Genomic DNA, 21,830 nt, shown 5'->3' with positions numbered 1-21,830 from the left:
CATTTTTACAAATATGTTTTAAAAATATATGCCTATATATTTTAGTAGATGAATAGTAGCATAGGTGGGCTATATATATATATATATATATATATATATATATATATACATATATATATGTATATATACACACACACACGTGGCCATATATGTATGTATATATGTATATATGTATACACATTAAAAGGTGCTATTGAAATGATAGTCTGAATTTCTTTCTCTAATAAGTGACTTGGCCATTGTATATGGCTGCCCGAAAGATTTTTTAATTTTCTTTAAAGCCTCATAATTTTACTAGGATGTGTTTTGGGGTGGGATAAGTTATTTTCCAAAGTATGCAGTATGACCTTTCAAAATATAGTTTCAATTTTTTTCCTTTATTCAGGAAATGTTTTTACATTGTAGCTTTTGATACTTGTCCTGTATTTTGTTTTTATTTTATAAGGATATAAATGATCTCCAGTTCAAATTATTTAATTAATCGCTATTAATATAAGGTTTACCACATGGGGTCAGTTTTGGCCAATACAATCAGAATGTTACTAGTTTTAATTAGAGGTATGTTACACAGCATTTCCTGTTTGATCTCATAGTTAAAGGTTAGGGATGTACTCTGTGATTTGGCTTCCCTGAATTCAACTTTATGCAAACTGTAAGCTCCAGGACACTGAATTGTTTCTTTGGAAAAATAATAACTCTGCAAATGTTTAGAAAAAATTGGATTAGTCAAATTAAACAGGTTTATTGGAAATATGCATTATAATCTTCAGAGAAAATTACATGCAGAATTTTACAAATGTATTTGATAGCTAACCCTTCTGCAAATAAACACATTAACATCTCTAAGTGAAATACAATTTGGAAGATATTGACTTAATACATTTACTGTGGAACTATCAACAGATTTATCAAAACACATTCAAATTTTTAACATTTCTCATTTGTATCAATTCCTAGAAAAATATACTCTATACATTAGTATAGTAACACTTCCTTTTATTTATGCAGCACTTAATTTTTTCATAAAATAGTAGAGTGTATCCTTCTTTCTTTTTTTTTTTTTAAAGATTTTGTTTATTTATTTGACAGAGAGAGACACAGCGAGAGCAGGAACACAAGCAGGGGGAGTGGGAGAGGGAGAAGCAGGTTTCCCGCGTAGCGGGGAGCCCGATGTGGGGCTCGATCCCAGGACCCTGGGGTTGTGACCTGAGCTGAAGGCAGACGTTTAACGACTGAGCCACCCAGGCGCCCTGAGTGTATCTTTCTAAAGTATCTTTGACTTAGGGAATTATGATAAGTTTTGTTCTTTTCTCAATACTAGAGTACTTCTATCCTTTACTTTGCAGTTTCCTTTTCTTCCCCCTGTGAAGTTTTAGTAAACTATTTCTAAGTTATATGATTCAGTCATTTTTGATTACTGGCTCTCAAGTTGGCATTTGAAAAATGACATTAAAGCATATTTTGTGGGTAGCAGTTCTTCTTAATCAGACAGAAATACAGAGACAGAAGTGGATGTCAGAGGGTGGGAGATGTTGAGTTTGTTTTGGAAGGGGCTAAGGGGCCCATGGGAAATATCCAGGTATCATGGCCAGTAGATAACTGAAAATAGGACTATGGCCTTTAGAAGAGAGCTTGGGAATGGAAATAGATTTGAGAATCATATGTTAATAGTAATGAAAACCCGAAGTGGGTAACATTTCTCAAGAACAGTTAGCAGGGGGGCGCCTGGGTGGCTCAGTCGTTAAGCGTCTGCCTTGGGCTCTTCCCTCTCTGGCTGTGTCTCTCTCTGTCAAATAAATAAATAAAATCTTAAAAAAAAAGAAGAGTTAGTAGAATAAAGAGAAAGGAGAAATTGATCAAGATAAAAAATAAAGTTTAAGAATTTTATATGCTTTATTCAAAATTCTTTTGTCATACAAAATATGTCTGTGTTTTATAAAGTTATTTTAAGGAAACAAAATGTAACAATTCAAGAAAATATACATTTTTTAATATACCTGGTAAGATTATTTGAAAATTTCCAATTTAATTTACATATTATCTACTCCGGTTATTACTAGTAGTCAAATAGTACTATGATGTAAAATTTTTACTCTTCAATTATTCCTTTATAATGGAATTGTCTTATTTTTAGTATGCATTATTTTTATGTTACTTAAAAACCACTTGGAAAGTTATCAAACTGAAGTAATTTTCCATCTGCTTTTCTGATTTTTTTTCTGTTTTATTCTTGTAAGTGAAAATAACTTTTAAGGTGTATTTTTAAAATTAATTGACTTTCCCAAGCTAATAAAAACTGAAAAGATCATTAATATTTCTTTAGTCTTTGAATTCATGTTCCTAAAAGGGAAAATCTTAATGTAAGAAATGATTTCATTGCAGTATCTCAGTTTATTAGCTTATACTTCCATGGACTGCTAACAATAATTTAAAAATTAACTTTATTTCCAGATTGGCTTTACAATCCTAATTTATATTCTTATTATATTTTGTTATCTTTTAAAATCCTTCATGACATTTGTGTAACCGTTCATAATTTATAGATTATTTATAGTTGTCAGTTTACTTAATCCTTACAACAATTCTGTGACATGGGTATTAGTAACGCTGTTTTATGGAAAAGGATATTTCAAATCAGAATTCAGTGTCCTACAGCTAGTAAGGGTAGAGAGGGCCTTCAAATCAGCTCCTCCTCCTCCTCTATAACCAGAGTTCTTTGACCATACTTGAGCAATTTTGAAATGATATCATATTTTCGTACTCTTCTTACAAGTCCCTTGGGAGCACATTCTAAGTTAGGAAATTATATCCTTTATGGAAAATGTCTAGGGCATGACTAATTCCACACTGCATCCTACCCCTCACTTTTTAAAAAAACTAGGTACAAGAGTCTCCTATGAAACTGAAACAAATACTACATTTTGGGAGTCATAACAAAGAAAGGTTATTTTCATCTCTAACAGTTCCTGGCTGGTCACAGTGTTCCATGCCACAGAAAGCCTGAATAATTTCTTTAAAGGAAGCACTGAAGAATTAGCATTCTTTCTGGCTGAACTGCAATTGCACACAGATTGGCCTCTTATTTTTGCAGCAGTGTTTCATTAGGTCAGCTGAAAGACTGCCCCCTCTGTTCTAATGCAAAATGGTAAACTTAGACAAGGAAGGGGAGCTTCAGCAAGAAATTATCTCTATGATGCCCATTATCTACATTTCTCGAATTTTAAATAATTGAAAACTTCATGCTTATTGCAATCAAGGTCTGCTTATTTTTATTTTATTGTACATAAGCACCTGTTTTTTAAGTTGTCTTCCAGTTGTAATTCGTTATTATAAATTACACAGTTACACTAGTGCTTCTGTATGGAAGCATAAAGAATTTATTATGTTATTTTATTTGTGGATTCAAATGCTTTAAAAAAAAACTTAATAGGTGGAATAATTCCATCAAGGTGACATTAGTTGTAATAATATCTTTACCTGAAGTACACGAACAATTTAATTATTATTAAGAAGGGGAGAAGAATAACATTATATTAAATTGGATCTCCTTAAAATTCTTTTGGAAATAGCAGCTGAATATAAAGTGCATCTCATGAGTGTCCGTGGCCAACAAGTAAAATTACAAGTATGGAAAAACAATATATTTATAGCTTTAGTGTTTAATGATATTTGTACTGACATTTATGAGTTGAAAAGTAGTTACTCTACAATTAACTAATGCAAGATAAAACAAATGGCAAGTGTGAGGGCTTATTTAGCTAGATATAGCATATAATATCTTTTCTTTATTTAAAATTTTAATATTTTGTTCACCAGGAATTTTTGCACTAATTTTTATGTTTTAGAATATTCCATTAAAATATTATTTATACTGATTACTGAATTTGGGGGGTTGCACTTAAATTTTGCCTTTCTGGCAAGTGCCTTATTATTATCACCATGGGCCTGGCCCTGGACCATGTTTAGATATTTTTAGGGCAATAATAAATTGCATTATTTGTGGAAATATACCTCTTTTTTGCCCATTATCTTAAGCAGTTGTCTGTAATATCCCTTTGAAACAATGTTATTAGGGGAAAAAAAAAGAGAGAAAAATGTAGCTCTTAGGACCAGTGTTTCATTCAGAAAATTTTCAGAGGGAGTAGTTAAGGTCCCTTTAAGCTTTTTCTAAAGAGCCATTTATGTGTGATATTATTTGGAACTGGAAATAAAACTAGTGCTAGAAGAATTAAATTTATACTAGAAAAGTATATAAAAAGGAAAACAAAAATTTTGTATCTCAAAATTGTTTAAATATTTCCTTCAGATTTTATTAACTATTTATATGTGTGTATTTTAGAGCTTTGGGCATTGAGACCATGAAAATAATGTTTAAAGGTTGTCTATAAAAAAAAGGTTGTCTATATAATTAATACCAATTTGCGTATTAAGTTCAGATTGGAATTTTAGAGGTTAGATGCTGCCATAAGGAGTATAGGAGGCTTAAGAGATAACATATAATTAACAAAAATATAATCACAAGAATTTCTCAAATGTGTGTATAAAAGAGGATGATCAGAGACCATGTAAAAAAAGACTGAGACTGGCCTGGCTTGATTACTGCTTTTTCTATTACTTTTTCTAATCTGAAACACATACTATATGCAAAATAATAAATATGAATTATGAAGCAATTAAATTTTACTAGTGACAGTGAAATAAGCAGAAGCAGATACATTATGAAACTAATGATGTGGAAACATCCTTATTAGGACTGCAATTTTAATTAATTCTTTTCCAATCCTATGAGTTGGATCTTACTTTGCTTATCAAGCTAGAAGCCTCAGTGCATTTCCATTTGTTAATAAAATATTTTGTGCACATACTAGAGAAGACTTCTCCAAGGAAAACCTGGGAAAGAAATCCAACAGGGTCTCATGAAACCCTTAGACATGTGTGTTATTCCAAGAGGAAATCACATTAGGAATAAATCTCATTGTACTATATCTAAAAGAAAAAAAAAGAAGAACAAAAAGTGACACCTGTGAAAGCTTGTTAACTTACTTAGAATCACAATTAGAACATATTAGAATTTAGGCTAAAACCACTTCTCATGGATAACAAACCAGATGTTTTTCTTCTACACCAGCCTGACTCCCTGTAGTCTTTTCTTGAGTGATCAATATGCACATTTTTTCTACACTGGCTTGAGGATAATTTACTGAGCAGCTTAATTTTCAGCTAAACTAAAGTCAAAGTCTAGTGTTATTTTGTTTATAATGTTATTCTTGCAAATATTCTGCTAGAGATGGGAAACTATATATTTAAGAGGATATGTTCTAGTGTAGGTTGTTCAGAATTAGGAAACCTAAGAACTTTTAATCTGTGTTGTTGCAGGAAGTCCTCAGTTCAGGGTTAATTAATGATGATATTAATAAATAAGAAAAATTTGTATTGCTATTTTTGTGAACACTTGAGCTACAGACTTAACATGCAGGATGGGCAACTATGGGCTGTGTTTGCTTAGAGCATTCATTATCCGGGAGGAGAATGCCCAATTATAAAATCAAAGTTGGCTTGGGTTGAGTGGTGGATTTGTAACATAGCTGACTGAAAATAAAAAATAGAATCTATTGTTATTATTTGATAACACCAATTATTTAACCAAGGTCAATCTGGAAGGTATTGAGAGGTAAAACAGAAGCAAAGCAGAGAAATAAATATCAGTAACATTTATAGGATGAAAAATTCTGGGTAAGTGCATCATTATCACTAAGATAAATGAACAATGATGATTAATGAAAAGTTCTGATACCATGAATCTGGAGTCTGGGGTTAGTAGAAGAACCAATTCTTTGTTTCAGGGACAAAACTGTATTGCTGGGTAATATCTATGGTCAGTGTAGCCCTGGCACTCTGCAAAGTGCCTAGTATAATATACATTCTGTAAATAGACTAGGAGTTTAGTGAATGAATGAAAGAAACAATGGGGGGCCAGTTAAAGGATTTTGAACAGGAGAGTGAAATGACTAGCATAACATTTTAAAAAGGTCACACTGACTGCAATTAGGATACTAGATTTGTTCTGGTAACAATTATAAGCAGCTAGGCTAGTGCAGAAACAGATGTGAGCTGTGGAAGAAATGGCTATGATTGCTTAAATGGAGATAAAGACAAAGTGGATAGACTTGAGAGATGTTTGAACTGAAGTGTCAATATAACTTTGTTATTGGATATATGAAGTTGAGAGGGAGGAAGGGGCCGGAGGGTGCTCAAAGTTTATTGCTTGAGCAACAGGATGAAACTTAGTGCCAACAGCTAAACCAGAAAACCTAAAAAGAGGGTTAATTTGGGGAGGGGTAATGACCTAGCAATGAATTCAGTTTTAGATTTGTGAAATTTGATATCTCTATGGACCGTCAGTAAAACCGATCAGCAGGGAGTTGTATTTATGTCTGGAACTCAGAAAAGAGACTTGAACTAGCAATGTCGAGATTTGGGTTTATCAGCCTAGAGTTGACCATTAAAACCATGGAAGTGAGTAAAATTGTCCATAGGAAATATGCATAAGAAGAAAATAAAACCCAAGACAGATTTCCGAGGAGTGTCTTCCTTAAAGGATGGGCAAAGGAGCTCACAGAAGAAACCAAGGAGGAGAGACAAATTATGGAGAGTGTGGAGAGTGTGGTGTGGCTTGAATGAAGAAAGCTTTTCCAAACAGAAAGAGGGCTAAAATGTAATAAAGCTACATAAAGGTTAAGTAAGATCAGAACTAAAAATACATGTATTTTTTGAATTACTTGTCATTAGGCAATCCACCTTGATGAGAAAACTTTCAGGGCAGGGAGGGAAGAGGGAGCCATCTGTAGTGTTAAGTAGATGGCATGTGAGATCTTGGAGTCCGATAGTGTGATGGGGCAGTGAAGCAGTTTGAAGAAGAGTGATGTAAGGCTGAAATAGAAGGCAAAGGCTCAAGCTCCCTCTTTCAGAAGCTAGAAATTTATATTATTATATTATATCCCCCAGACTTCATCTAAATTGACTCCTGTTATGTGGAGTGACTTAAATGTAGATGAGGGGCAGAGTCCTAAACATTATTTGTGTGTTTTTGGGTTTTCTCTGTTATTCAAAGTTGTGGACAGGAAAGAGAATAAGCGTTGAGAGTCATTGTTCTAAAATCAGATGAACCTCATTTTCCTTGCTTCAGTAGTGCTGCCTTTCTTTGATTGCTTTCTCACTTTCCTTATGTTCTTCTTAGTCAAAACAGGCCAGAATATTTTGTCTTTCTTCTACCTAAGATATAAGGTTCTAAAAGTATTCCTCTTGTGGAATTTTGAGTCACACAGCTTACTCAAATTAATTACATAGTTTATGAAAAACCTTATAGTGCCAAAATAGATATTTTTATGCCTTAAGTGATTCCTCTTCCCTAAGAATATATGTGTATATATAATCTGAGTGATATTCAAAATATTTAACAACAAAACAGATCCTGTATCTATACTTTTATCTGAATCTGTGTCTATCTATCTGTATAGATGTATATCTCTATGTATGTATTAGCACAAGCTATTGGAAATTGATCTTCTATAGGCAAATGTGCATTACACATTACCCCGTGGCAATATCATCTCTTTTAAAGATCAGTACAATGTAGCCACCATATCTCTTGACTTTGATATTAGTGTTTATATAAAGTAACACCTTTAAAAAATTTAACTCCATGAAAATTAATACCTGAATTTCAGAAAACCGAATTCCAGACTTACATGACACAAACTTCTGATCAAACACTTTGTAAACCTGTAGCATTTGATCAGGCTTGGCACTTTTGACAGTGACTGGCTTGGCACTTTCTATTTGAAAAAAAAAAAATAGCAGTATGGTTAAATGCACTTAATTTTTACTTTTATATTCATCCCTTGGAACAGTGGTGATTCAGATATTTTTCCATCCTCTCACGTGCAAAAAAGCTATATTTGTTTAAAAGATAAGAAGATATGTTAAACCTAGAAAATAATTTTATTATACATTTTATTGACTTCCAGAAAGTTAAGTTTGTGCTGTTGTGCAAGGACTTCACTTGAAAGCCTAGAGCAGTAACCCAGGTAAGTAGCACAGGCCAGGTTGTTAGCAGAGGAGATGGTGACAAGTGGTCAGATTTCAGATTTGTTTTTGTAGGGAGAACCAGGGCCAGCTTCACACGTTTGACATCAGTGCTGTGACACAAAGTCCTTTGCTCAGAAGGGGACATGCTTAGTTTTATGCTCTGCTGTTACCATCTTGAAATTATTTTTCCTGTCTTTATTGAGATACAATAAACATATAACATTGTGTAAGTTTAAGGCGTCCCATGTAATAATTTGATACACATAAATATTTGTGAAATAATGTCCACAATAAAGTTAACAACTCTATCACTTAAAAAAAGATGTGCTGTTGTGCACAGTGGGAAGCTACAGAGACTTTGAAAATCAAAACTGAAATGAAAAAAAAAAAAAGATGTTTGCTTTATGATAGTGCTCAGGACTCTTTAAAAAAGATTTTTCTGGGACGCCTGGGTGGCTCAGTCAGTTAAGCGTCTGCCTTCGGCTCAGGTCATGATCCCAGGGTCCTGGGATCGAGTCCTGCATCGGGCTCCCTGCTCCGCGGGGAGCCTGCTTCTCCCTCTGCCTCTGCATCTCTCTCTCTGTCTCTCATGAATGGATAAATAAAATCTTTAAAAAAAAAAAAAGATTTTTCTGACCTCTGCTCTGTTGATGTTGCTATTCTAAGTGTTAGATACAGATCTCTGTTCTTAAGAAAGAAATTGTGCCCCAAAGATAGAAAACAATTACAAACAATTTCAAACAAATTCAATTACTTATCAGCAAACATTAGGTTACATGATTTATATTTTATCTGTAATTGTCAGAAGCATGTGTTCAGTATTGGACAGAGGACTTCAGATATGGTCCTGATCAAATGCAATCTTCATAACACTTATTTTTATCAGCACACTTCATATCTCCCTTCCCTAAAATTTAAGCTCAATGGGAGCAAAGATGTGTTTGACTTGTTCTTGTTGGTTATCACTGTATTTGCAATACCCAGAAGTGTGTGGAACATAGAATGAGCTGAATAAATTTCTGTTAATGATTTTTATTATCCTTAACATAAATTCTTATTCTGTAGTTACTGATGAAATTTTATTGTGCATTCTCCTTTCACCTCTCTCATTAGTGTTGACTCATATTCAACATTATCAATTCAGATTTGCATGTTTATGTTGTTTTTTCCTTCTTTGGTTTTAAAACCATCCCCATCCTATATGAGTGTAATTGGAAACTAGTAGTCGATACTACTTTACAGAAGGTAGCAAGAATCTCATCAGCAAAAACACAGAATTGCAAAACAAGAGGACTGTAAGATAAAACACTTGACTGATGTAGGTGGGCTGAGTTGATCAGTGAAAAGAGGTGAGTAGAAAACAATTTGGACATGGGACAATTTCTTTCAAAACTAGATCTAAAAATGAGGATTGTTGATGGAAGTGGCTTTACATTTGAAAGAGTTGCTTGAAAGATTCCCAAGTGGTATAGGTTTTGTGTGGTTAGAATGGCACTCTAAGAAGGCAGTAATGGTTATTGTGTCAGAAGAATTTCAAAGACCATAATTCATTTTTGGATGATTAAAGGAAGAAATGGATCTATCAGTAGTTTTATCATCCCTGAGAAAATTTGCAATCTCACAAGACAACAGATAGTTGAATAATGATTACAGAAAATGCATTTGAGCTGGTAATAGTTTCCTTTCACGGAGGAAAAAACTAATGGCGATTGTCAACTCCTGTGAAAATTTTAACAGATAAACTAAAGATGATAAAGTCAGTGCTTTGAAAAAGTACTTCATCTCTTCCTACCCAGTTTAATTTCATGAATACTTATAGAAATCACACATTTAACTCCATCTCAACATATAATTTAGTTATTTTTAATTTTTTGTTATGATAGAAACATATAAATTAGATTTATACTCTTCTATTTTTAGGCTTTTTTTTTCACTTTTCTTTAGCTTTTTAAAAAATCAGTGTTTACTAAAATTTATGAGAAAGAGGTTAGAGCAAAGTAAGTCTTACATATATCTTTCTAATGTTTAATAAGAAAGTGGTTATTTTTCTTTGTCTACTATATGAAGGAGAGATTTGTTTTAATAACTTTACATATTGTATTTGAAAAAGAGCTAACATATTCAAATGGGTTCAATTAAATGGTTTTAATAATATATATATTGTTATAATTTTTTTAAATTTTATTTTATTATGTTATTTTAATCACCATACATTACATCATTAGTTTTTGATTAGTGTTCCATGATTCATTGTTTGCATATAACACCCAGTGCTCCATTCAGTATGTGCCCTCTTTAATACCCATCACCAGGCTAACCCATTCCCCCACCCCCCTCCCCTCTAGAACCCTCAGTTTATTTCTCAGAGTCCATAGTCTCTCATGGTTCATCTCCCCCTCCAATTTCCCCTCTTTCATTTTTCCCTTCCTATTATCTTTTTTTTTTTTCAACATGTAATGTATTATTTGTTTCAGAGGTACAGGTCTGTGATTCATCAGTCTTACACAACATAATTTTACATTATAGTTATAATAATTTTATAATATAATAACATATATTTCTTTAGGTAGGTTTCCTTCTCTAGATCTTGGGGAAATTTTTATTATTTATTTATTTATTTATTTATTTATTTATTTTTATTCTTATGTTAATCCCCATACATTACATCATTAGTTTCAGATGAAGTGTTCCATGATTCCTTGTTTGTGCATAACACCCAGTGCTCCATGCAGAATGTGCCCTCCTCAATACCCACCACCAGGCTAACCCATTCCCCCACTCCCCTCGCCTCTAGAACCCTCAGTTTGTTTTTCAGAGTCCATCGTCTCTCATGGTTATTTTTTTTTTAAGATTTTATTTATTTATTTGAGAGAGAGAGAAAGAGCACATGAGAGGGGGGAGGGTCAGAGGGAGAAGCAGACTCCCCGCCAAGCAGGGAGCCCAATGCGGGACTCCATCCTGGGACTCCAGGATCATGACCTGAGCTGAAGGCAGTCGCTTAACCGACTGAGCCACCCAGGCGCCCTTGGGGAAATTTTTAGATATGAGGTATAATTACTTAGAAGCTTGGGTGGTCTAGATTTAGCTCTACAATTCTTTTTTTTTTCTGTTATATTTTTGAATATAAAATAAGTACATATTACATCTCTGTAATCTGATATCCTGACGGGGGGTAACATATGTAGGTATGTTATGAGTAAACCATGGTTAATCTTCATTTTTGTACTGTTTATTTTTTACTTACTCGAAGAGCTTTTTCTCTCAATTTAGGTAAAGCATGAATATGCTGTAAGTCTGGAAATCATTCAGAAACCAAGTATGCAAGTATCTAAATTCGTGATTTTCACAAAAGACTACAGAAAGGGATAGTTACATGATGTTTGTTATTTGTAGGCACCAGCAAGTTTTCACAACCCAAGATTGAGGTTAAACACAAAGAACTAACACAATGGCTACTTTAAATGGTATGAAATTGCCTTGGGATGTATGACCAAAAACAAGCAAGTGAACAAATTAAAAAAACAAAACAAAACACAAAAACCTGAGAGGTCAATATGAGGCAAAACTGTACTATAAGTAATATGTTACTGCATAGTTACTTTATGAGTCAATTATGGATCTAGATAGATTCTTAATGTTATTAAACAAAAGCTTACTTGATTCATAGAAGGTGGCTTATTAATTATCTATTGTAAAGGCTACAAAAGCAACTATTTAGGGCATTTGCCTCATTCCACATGATAAGCTGTAATCTTATTGCAGCCCATCACACTGATGTGTCTCTATTATTTTGTTTTATGTTTCTATTCTTATGATGAGGTTCTGTGTTCTTGGAATACTCTAAGATAGATAAGACTAAGAATTCTTATGATTATGTCAGTTATTGGACATGTAAGATTAAAGCCTCTGCAAATATACTAAAAATCATGGAATTTACACTTAAAATGGGTCAATATTATGGCATATAAATTATATCTCAATAAAAGCTGCTTAAAACAATAGATAGAACCAGGACAGGATTTTACTTGCAGCCACTAATTATTTGTGACTTGGGATTCTTGGGTCTTCTATAACATATAGTAGTGTCACTTATTTATCCCTCACTTTTATATTTCCCAACTTCAAAAATTTCCAATGAGCTTCCATTCTTTTAAAAAAATGAAACAACTCCGTCAAATAAATAAATACAATTTTTAAAAAATGAAGCAAATCTTTATCCTTTCTTCCTCTTTTTCTGCCTTCTTCTAAATTTTAGATTAAAAAAATAGTCCACACACTCTATTTCTACATCCTTTTCCCCCACCCTATTCCAGCCCCTTCTTTTACTAGTGGATTGAGACTGACTTTGAAGAATTCACTAGTTACTCCTGAATTGCCAGCTGAAGTGATTTCTGCACAGTTCTCATCTTCCTAGAACTCTTTGAAGTAGGAGACATTGTTATGAAACTCTTCATTAACACATGTTTTGTTTGTTTTTGGCTTCAGTGGTCCTATTTTTAATTTGTCATATCTCTTCTCTGATCACACTTTTTCTTTCTCTTTATTTTGTGGCTCATCTTGTAGATTCCACCTCTCCCAGTCCTAGATTCTTTCCACCTATGTTCTCTCATTCTCTTGGCATTAGCTCTTACACCTTTATGGAAATGACACCCAAATCCCTAACTCTAGCTTTGATCACTCTCTTAGTTTGGGGTACATATTTTCAACTTCTTTTTGATTTCTCCACCATCTGTATCCTTTGAGCCTTAAAAATAAGTCATCTTCCTTCTTCCTCCAGACGCTATCTCCCAATCTTAATCAATAATATATTTCTACATCTAGTCAGTCATGCTCTAATGTTCAGAGTATCTTTAATTCCTATCTCCTTTTTCATTCTCTATATTTGTTTTCATGGTAATTAACGATTCCCAGGACTTAAAGGCAGGGAAATGGCTAATGTTACAATGTTACATATACAGTGTAGGAACACAGAGTTCCCTCAAGACCTTACTCTTTGTAACCTTCCAGGTGGCTGTCCTGCCACTGAGTTCATTTGGTATAATGTAAAAGAACAAGGTCTTTAGAGTTAACCCAGGATTGGAGCTGTCATATATGGCACATTATTGTGAATTACAAAAAAGGGTGCTTCTAAAATATATATCCTTTCATTAAAAAAGTCATAATACTGATTTTGTAAGATAAAATTTACTTTCACCTGTGGAAAATTTCTACAATAACCATAGAAATCTATACGATCTATGTCCTTATATGTTCTAAGGGGTGCATAAATTGCGCAACCATACATAGTAGCTTTAAGTATAGGACTACATTGTTCAAATCCTGGCCTTATAGTTTAGTATCTATGTAACCTTGGTAATATACTAAATCACCTTAAACTTCATATTCATGACCTATAAAAGGTGACTTATAACACTATCTCTTTCAGAGAGTTTTTAGGGTAAGTTAGGAAAAATTATATATAATTAGAAACTTCAAATTTACCTGCAGATGTTCTCAGTCTCTCCTTCAAAGGCACACATCATTATAAGACGCCAAATTGTGAAATTCTTTACACTAAAGAGGAGATGAAAATACTGTTGGTTTTGACAGCTTACTATAAGTCCTTAAAAATTTTGTATTTGAGAATATTTCATTTGAGGACATTCCAAAAGAACTAAAGGAATAGTTAGCCTATTTTTCCATGACTAAAAGTCTAGCCTAAAACCTAATGTTTATACCTGAATGTTGCTGCTAACTATTTGAACAAAGCAATGAGAAGGCTTTTAACACATTATGAGAAAATGTCTTGGCTTCACCATTTCCATGTTATCGTATTTTATTATTCTCCTATTTCAGGGTCAGCAAACCACAGGCCCTGGGCCATATCCAGTCCAGGTACATTTTTGTAAATAAAGCTTTATTGGGACACAGCCATACACATTCATTTATGTATTGTCTAAGCTGCTTTCCCAATGTACCAACCAATGGTAGAATTGTGTAGTTGTGACAGAGACCTGTTGGTCCAGCCAGCTTAAGGTATTTACCATCTGGCCCTTTATATATAAAGTTTTCTGACCCCTACCTTTTCAAACTTTTTAAAATATTAACATACTCGAACTCCCACTTTGCTCAAGTCTACACATAGAAAAAAACAAAGACTGTATTGATCTGGAATATGGTGAGTCTTATTTTTTCTTCCAAAATATCTTTTATTAATGAACGATGGAAAGCTCGATGCTGCCTAAACACATACAGTTCCTTAAGTTTTATTAAAAACAAGACAAGACAAATGAAAAAACCCTAAGGCAGAACAACCTGTTCCTTTTCACCAGATTTTACTGGCATTACCTAGAAAATGTTTCCTATAGGAAATAAGCTTTTAAGAACTGATCTTTTCCCTTCTTTTGACATTAAAGAGTGATAGTGGGGAAAAGCCCATTTAATAGTTAGAAGAACCATCTATTTGATGACAGAGTGAGTGACTCAGTTCCTTGTTGAAAACAAATTTGGATTGGAACTTGAGGAATTCTATTAGTACCTATTTTCATTAAAGCAAGTGGTTGAAACCATACCTTTCACATGAGAAAATAATCCCTATTTTGCAAGATTTCTAATATAATAGTGTATGTTAAAAACTTGGTAAATAATTGTTTCTCAATAGTAGCTATCATTTTTATTGTAAAGATTAAGTTCATTAACTAAAATATATCAAATTAATTCAACTTATCCTTCAGAAACTCTATTTAACACACAATTTCCCATCTGTTTCTTTTAAATTATTTAATTCCTTCTGTGTATTACTTCTCATTCTTTAAAAATGAGTAAAAATTTAACTCTCCTCACCTTTTTTCTCCTGCCACTTAAAAGAATTCCACCAAGGAGATTTATAATTTAAAAGCTAGTTGTCTGGTAGTGTTTGGATATGTAGATATACCTGAAGGTATAATTATTTATGAAGCACAAAAATATATAGCAACCCTTAAGAAATTTATTATTATTATTATTTTTTTGTCAAGGTTTCCAATGTCCTAAATACCAATAGCTATGGATTGGACCTCAATTATAGTACATTCTCCAAGAAGTTTGCCATCACTTAATACATTCTTTGTAATATGTTTTATTTTTTTAAGATTTTATATATTTATTTGAGAGAGAAAGAGAGAGAGAGTGCACAAGCAGGGTGAGCAGCAGGCAGAGGGAGAGGGAGAAGCAGGCTCCCCACTGAGTAGGGAGCCTGATGCGGGGCTCGATCCCAGGACCCCAGGATCACAACCTGAGCCAAGGGCAGACGCTTAACGACTGAGCCACCCAGGCACCCCATGAGGACTCATTTTAACTGGAAATCTAAATCTTCCTAAAGTCAATGTAGTTTTGGAGCAAATATAAGGAGTTAAAAGTTAGAATTTTAGGGCACCTACTACTACTGGAAAGATTTGTTGCTTGTACATCCCAACTGGGAAAAGTGATAATAAATCAATTGAATGATTAGGCTTTGAAGTTTAAGGCCATCAGGGATTTGGAATGTTTGAGATGAAAATTCTGAAACATCAGCCAAGAATTTATTTAGTTGTCAATTCTATGGGAAACTACAATATGATTCTAGGATAACCAACATATAAAGTGAAATTTGAGAAGATTTCTCATACTCATCTTTGTCTTATATTTTCACAGAGAGTGGTATTTTGTTGTTGTTGTTGTTTGAGAAAAAAATGGCCAATCCTCATTTTAAGGTTCATCTCAAAATTCCATGAATTGAAAGAGAAGGACTTTAAAGAAAATAAGCACTCTATTCAAGCTTCTTGTTTTGGTTAGAGGTTCAGGACTCATAGACTAGGAAGATGTGATCTATTTCCTGGAATGACTGATCACACTAATGGGTGGTAGACTTTTCTTTCTTTTTTTTTTTTTTTTTTTAACATTTTTTGTTTAAATACCAGTTAGTTAACTTCAGGTATACAATGTACTGATTCAACACTTTAATGTAATACCCTGTGCTCATCACACATGTACTCCTTGATCCCCATCATCTATTTAACCAAACCCCCCAATCTACTTGGTAGATCATCAGTTTGTTCTGGTAATCATCAGTTTGTTCTCTATAGTTAAGAGTCTGTTTCTTGGTTTACCTCTTTCTTTCTTTTTTTTCCCCTTTGCTCATTTGTTTTTTTCCTTAAATTCCACATATAAGTGAAATTTTCTTCTTTAAAGAATTTTATGCCAGGATGATAAAAGTCACTTTTCTTTATGAAGATGGTGTGACTCATTAATGAATCAAGATTTGTCTTACACTAGAAAGCAGTCATATGCTCACTAGTAAGGTTACCTCTGTTAGTAAGAGCTGGCTTTTTCATAAACAACTAAAGGTAGGAACCAAATACATGAAAATAAGTTGGATGTGAAACAAATTGAAGATCCTTAAAATGTAAGTGAACAGCAAAACAAATGGTAATCTTGGGAATATAAGCAATAACTGTATCAGGACTCTTAAGCCATCTGTGCATGAGTGAAGTGTTAGGAACAGCTGAACTCACAACCATATCTGGGACAAAAGCCTCAAATGAGAAAAAGGGAGGAAAAATTTCATGTAAGCCACTAGAAGACACGTTAAAACTACACTCCTGCACTTGGGTCTCTATCCCACTGTACATCTGTCTTATCATTCAAAATAGAAAATTTAAATCTCAGTTCAGGCTGAGCCATTGAACATGGCCCTGTTCCTCCGTTGGCTATGTGTCAGAGATCCCTGGATAAACTCTCCTTTCCTTTCCTGAGGTTTCCACTGGAGACAAGTATATCCCCCCATGTATAGGAATAACAAGGTAGTTTGAATCATATTATTTTGTTATTTTATATGGGATAAGGGGAGGGTTGTCATTGTTATTCCTGCCTCCCATAAAATTTGTCACCAAAGTGAAGTACTGGTACAAGAGAACCCAAAAGCAACATCAAAGGGTGAATATAGCAGCATAAAAAGTCATAAATTTAATTATCTCTGTGTGTACACTTTGTCTTCTCAACTGTACTCTATTATAGTCAAAATGGATCTTTATTGATTTGCTTAATGCCTATTTACATTTTGCTTCTGCATCTGATTTCATATTTTCTTAGGAGAAAAGAATAACTTTCCCTTAGAGTGGGTGGTATAAACAAAATAAATGAGTTTTAGATTTTATTTATTTGTGAGACAGAGAATGAGAGACAGAGAGCATGAGAGGGAGGAGGGTCAGAGGGAGAAACAGACTCCCTGCCGAGCAGGGAGCCCGATGTGGGACTTGATCCTGGGACTCCAGGATCATGACCTGAGCTGAAGGCAGTCGCTTAACCAACTGAGCCACCCAGGCGCCCAATAAATGAGTTTTAGAAATTGAATGCTATCTTTTGTATTCTCCTCTTTCTACTATTTTTCATTAGTCAGCTCATGAGATTAAATATTCTTTAGAATACTACTGGGTACAATTTTGCCTTGTAACTTAAAAAAATATTAATCCTTGAAGTTCAATTTTGTGACAAAACATCTTAATTGATTTACTTTTTAAGCCTGCTGTAATTAACAAAATGTGTCTAATTCTTGAGGAAGAGGTTTATAATGCTTCTGCATAAAAATATTGGATAATAAAAATGTCTGGAAAATATTTTTTCTCCCCAGCCCATCACATTAAAAAAAAAACAAAAGGGGTTATAAATTAAAAAAACAAAAGGGGTTCTAAAATGCCAACTCTGCTTTTTTAATTGGCCAGGGGAAAGCCAATATCACCCTCTTCCATCTTATTGAGTCCAAGAAATGTTCTCCAGTCCTCATCTGATTTGCACTCTGTGGCACTGTACACTCTTACTCAGTCAGTCTCTGTCCTTCCACAGATCCTTCTTTGCTTCTCTAATGCCATGCTCTCTTGGACTTTCTTGGCTTGTTTGTTTGTCTTCAGTCTCCTTTGCTGGTTCATTTTCCACTGCCCATTTCTTAAATGTCTACATTCCTCGGGGTTCTGTCATTATTAACCTCTCTTCTCATTTTCCCACCTCTTCTGCCTTCTGCAATGTAGCCCAGACTTTAGCAGCCCAGGCTATGTAAACCAACTACTCAGGTTTCATCATGTGTTATTAGTCTCCTATTGCTGTATAACAAATTACCACAAACTTATGGCTTAAGACAATACTCATTTAGTATTTTACAATTCTGTAGGTCAGAAGTCTGGATGGATTTCATCTGGGTCATCTGCTCAGGGTCTCAACAGGCTGAAATCAAGCCTGAGAAGTCAGCTAGGACTGAGGTCTCATCTGAGGCTTGAGGTCCTCTTCTAAGCTCACTGGTGTTGGCGGAATTCAACTTGTTGTGGTTGTAAGACTGAATTCCCCATTTTCTTGATGGCTATTGGCCAAGGGCTATTCTTGGCTCTTAGAAGCTGCTCCCAATGCTCCACCATGTGGGCCTCTGCATAGGCCTTCTCACACTTTTAATCTCTGATGTCAGGGAGGGCCCAATCTCCTTCAAATGGATCAACTGATTAAGCCAGGCCCACAAGGATCTCCCTTTTGATTTTGATTAATTCAAAGTCAATTTATTAATAACTAAGTCATGGGAATTTTTTCCCATCGCATTTGGGGATAGGTTCTGCCCCACACAGGAGCGGAAACTGTACAAGGTGTGAACACCAGGAGTTGGACATGTTGGAGGCCATCTTAGAATTCTGCCTACCATACCCTAGTTCTGCCATTTACTAGGTATGTGAATTTGGGAAAATTATATAATTCCTTTGTGCCTTGGTTTTCTCATCTTTAAAGTGAGATAAAAAACAGAGTACTCTTTATGGGGTTATTGTATGGATTAACTGGATTGTAACATGTAAAATGCTTAGAACAGTGACTGATACATAGAGTCTGCAAAAATTCAGTTATCATTATTAAGCTATTTTCTCCCCATAGATATTGTATCCACTCCCATGGCTTCGATGTTACCAATATTCCTATGACTTCCAAATTTATATATCCAGTCAAGATCTCTATTCTGAGCTTTAGACAGTTATGCTTTCCTAAGTCATATCTCCACTCTCTTCTCCTTTTCCTACCATTCATTCATGAAAAAAATTTTTTGGAGTATCTACTGTGTGCAAAGTATTGTGGCAGAGAATATAATGATCAGTAAAACATGCAGTCTCTGCCCTCATGTAGCTGACATTCAAGTGAGAGAGACTGATTATAATCTATCTCCCAAAATGTATTAAAACAAACCAATTTTATCAATTTATTTTGTGAATATTCTAGTCAAAGCCACCATCCTTCTTTCCTGAACTAGAACAATACCCTTTGCTCAGTTCCTATATTCACTCTTCCTCCACTTTCTCTTTCCTCACCAGAGCTACCATCTTCAAGGAGATCTAACTACCTCACTCCTCTGCATAAACCTTGCAGTAACCTCCTGTAGTGTGTAAGATAAAAACTAACCTCCCTCTAACCTGCTATGGCCCTGCCTGACCTCGCCAACTTTACGCACACCTACACAACACTCCATTTCTGTGTTTTAACCTTAACAGCCTTCTTCCTGCTTCTCAACAGTGCCACGCTCCTTCCTGCATTAGCACCTTGCACCTGCCAGTTCTTCTAAATGGAAACTCTCTCTGCTCTGTCTTTACCCAGTAACTCTCCGTTCAAATTTTATTCCTCTCCTTTATTCCCTCAGACCAATTCAGGATCCCCATTGCACTCAAAGTACTATATGAGCCTTCTTCATGACATTTAATATGGTATATAGTTATGTATTGATTTGAGTCATCATCTGATTAATATCTGCTGTCATTCTGGGAGAGGGATGTTTGAGGCAAGATCTAAAGGTCTAGGTTCAGCCATATGAATAGCTAGATTTTACAACTGTTTGATTTATGAGGAAACATGACATAGTCTGTATTTTAAATGGAAAGGCTATTCTCAGAATGTGCATTTGATGGGACAAGCTTTCTATGTAATTACTTCTGTGCCAATTGAGACCAAGTTTACCCTAACAGTATTTAGGAGGGAACACATTTATGGCTATGAGGGTTACTGAAGACCAGAACAAGAATGTGAAAAGTATTCTATAAACTATCAAACTTAACACACAATTTTTGTTGCTATTATTTTTATTAAAATCACCAAAATATCAGTTCATTTAAAACCTGAGCTAGGTTGAATTTAATCCAGTTGATTTTACCCAAATACTTGGCTTCCTCTATGAAATGTTTAGATCTACCTGTTTTTTTTCCCTTAAATTTGTATGTGTATGACTATTCGTGTGCCATCTACCAATATGCATACATATATATGGCATATACATGCACACGCATACACGCTATATGTGTGATGAATATGGTGTAGATACAGGTTTCTCTAAAATAAATTCCAGTCTAGTGTTCACTATCATAAAATGGGACCAGTTCAGCAGTTCTTATCCTGTTTTATTTAAAATGTTAATTTTTAGTTCAGTTCAGTAATGGTGAATAAGAGGGTATTTGGGCTATGAACCATCAATAGGCTTTGCAAACAATAAAAAAAGTCAAATCCCTTTAAGTTAAAAGTGTTTACTGATTTTGTAATGTATTTTAAAAATATGCTAAAACTTTACTGCAATGGTCAAAGCAACAAACAAAAACTTGTAGAGGATTAAAATGCAACTAATTTTTTGTAAAAAATGTTAAAAATTATAGTTAAAGTAAAAACATCTTTATCTTCAAGCTAATTGACTGTAATTTCATAATTATTGATTTGCAGATATCCAACTTGGATCATTTCTGAAGCTGAATTCAGAACAATCTTAAGGTAAGCTGTTTACTTGGAGTGTGTGTGTGTGTGTGTGTGCGTGCATGTGTTTTAAAGAATAAAAATAAGGATATTGATAATGATATTGGTTCCATTTTAACATTCTGCATTATTTCTCAATTTTATAAAAATATCAAAAAAAAAAAAGAGAGGTAAACCATAAGAGACTCTCAACTATAGAGAACAAACTGAGGGTTGCTGGAGGGGAGGTCGGCGGAGGATGGGCTAAATGGGTGATGGGTATTAAGGAGGGCACTTGTGATGAGCCCTGGGTGTTATATGTAAGTGATGAATCACTAGTTCTACTCCTGAAACCAATATTAAACTATATGTTAACTAACTAGAATTTAAATAAAAAATTAAAAAAATATCAAAACATACAATAAACTGCTTGATGACTGCTTAGTAATGTCTTCTAAGAGTCCTATCTGCTAATACCCATATGAGTAAATCATTGTGCAAATATACAAAACAATTAGAGAAAAATTAATACCAGATAGTGTAGTGCTCAATGTTGCTGAGTTAATAGATGTTAGGATGAGGGGCGCTTGGGTGGCTCAGTTGTTAAGCGTCTGCCTTCAGCTCAGGTCATGATCCCAGGGTCCTGGGGTTGAGCCCGAATCGGGCTCTCTGCTCAGCGGGAAGCCTGCTTCTCCCTCTCCCTCTCCCCCTGCTTATGTTCCCTCTCTTGCTGTGTCTCTCTAATAAATAAATAAAATCTTTAAAAATAATAGATGCTGGGATGAGTTATCAAATGTGAGCTGAGTAATGGGGACATGTAATGGAATTAATAATAACAACAGTGCCAATAATAATACTATTTACCTCACATTATAGTCTAGGCACTCTATTAAACACTTTATGAAATGCTTTATATCATACAATCCTCACAAATTCTTAAAGCCAAAGTATTATTATTCTTGTTATTATTATTAATCTCATTTTATAATGAGAAACGTGAAGCATGTCTAAAGTCA

General features: G+C 34.2%; 1 protein-coding gene across 2 annotated transcripts in view; it reads left to right on the top strand.

The window, feature by feature from the left end:
• Nucleotides 1–21,830, top strand: part of CNTN1 (contactin 1) — a 359,783-nt gene that overhangs the window by 59,175 nt on the left and 278,778 nt on the right. For both annotated transcript variants that reach the window (XM_045873624.3, XM_045873625.3), the window contains exon 2: nucleotides 20,806–20,853. The gene's annotated coding sequence lies outside the window, so the exon portion shown is untranslated. The remainder of the gene's footprint in view (nucleotides 1–20,805; nucleotides 20,854–21,830) is intronic.

The sequence above is a fragment of the Mirounga angustirostris genome, unplaced genomic scaffold (genome assembly GCF_029215605.1).
Source record: "Mirounga angustirostris isolate CCGP_5_RB_7025 unplaced genomic scaffold, mMirAng1.0.hap1 SCAF_5, whole genome shotgun sequence".
Classification (NCBI taxonomy): domain Eukaryota; kingdom Metazoa; phylum Chordata; class Mammalia; order Carnivora; family Phocidae; genus Mirounga; species Mirounga angustirostris.
The sequence above is the reverse complement of the archived record's forward strand: the minus strand, read 5'-3'. Positions and strand labels throughout refer to the sequence as shown.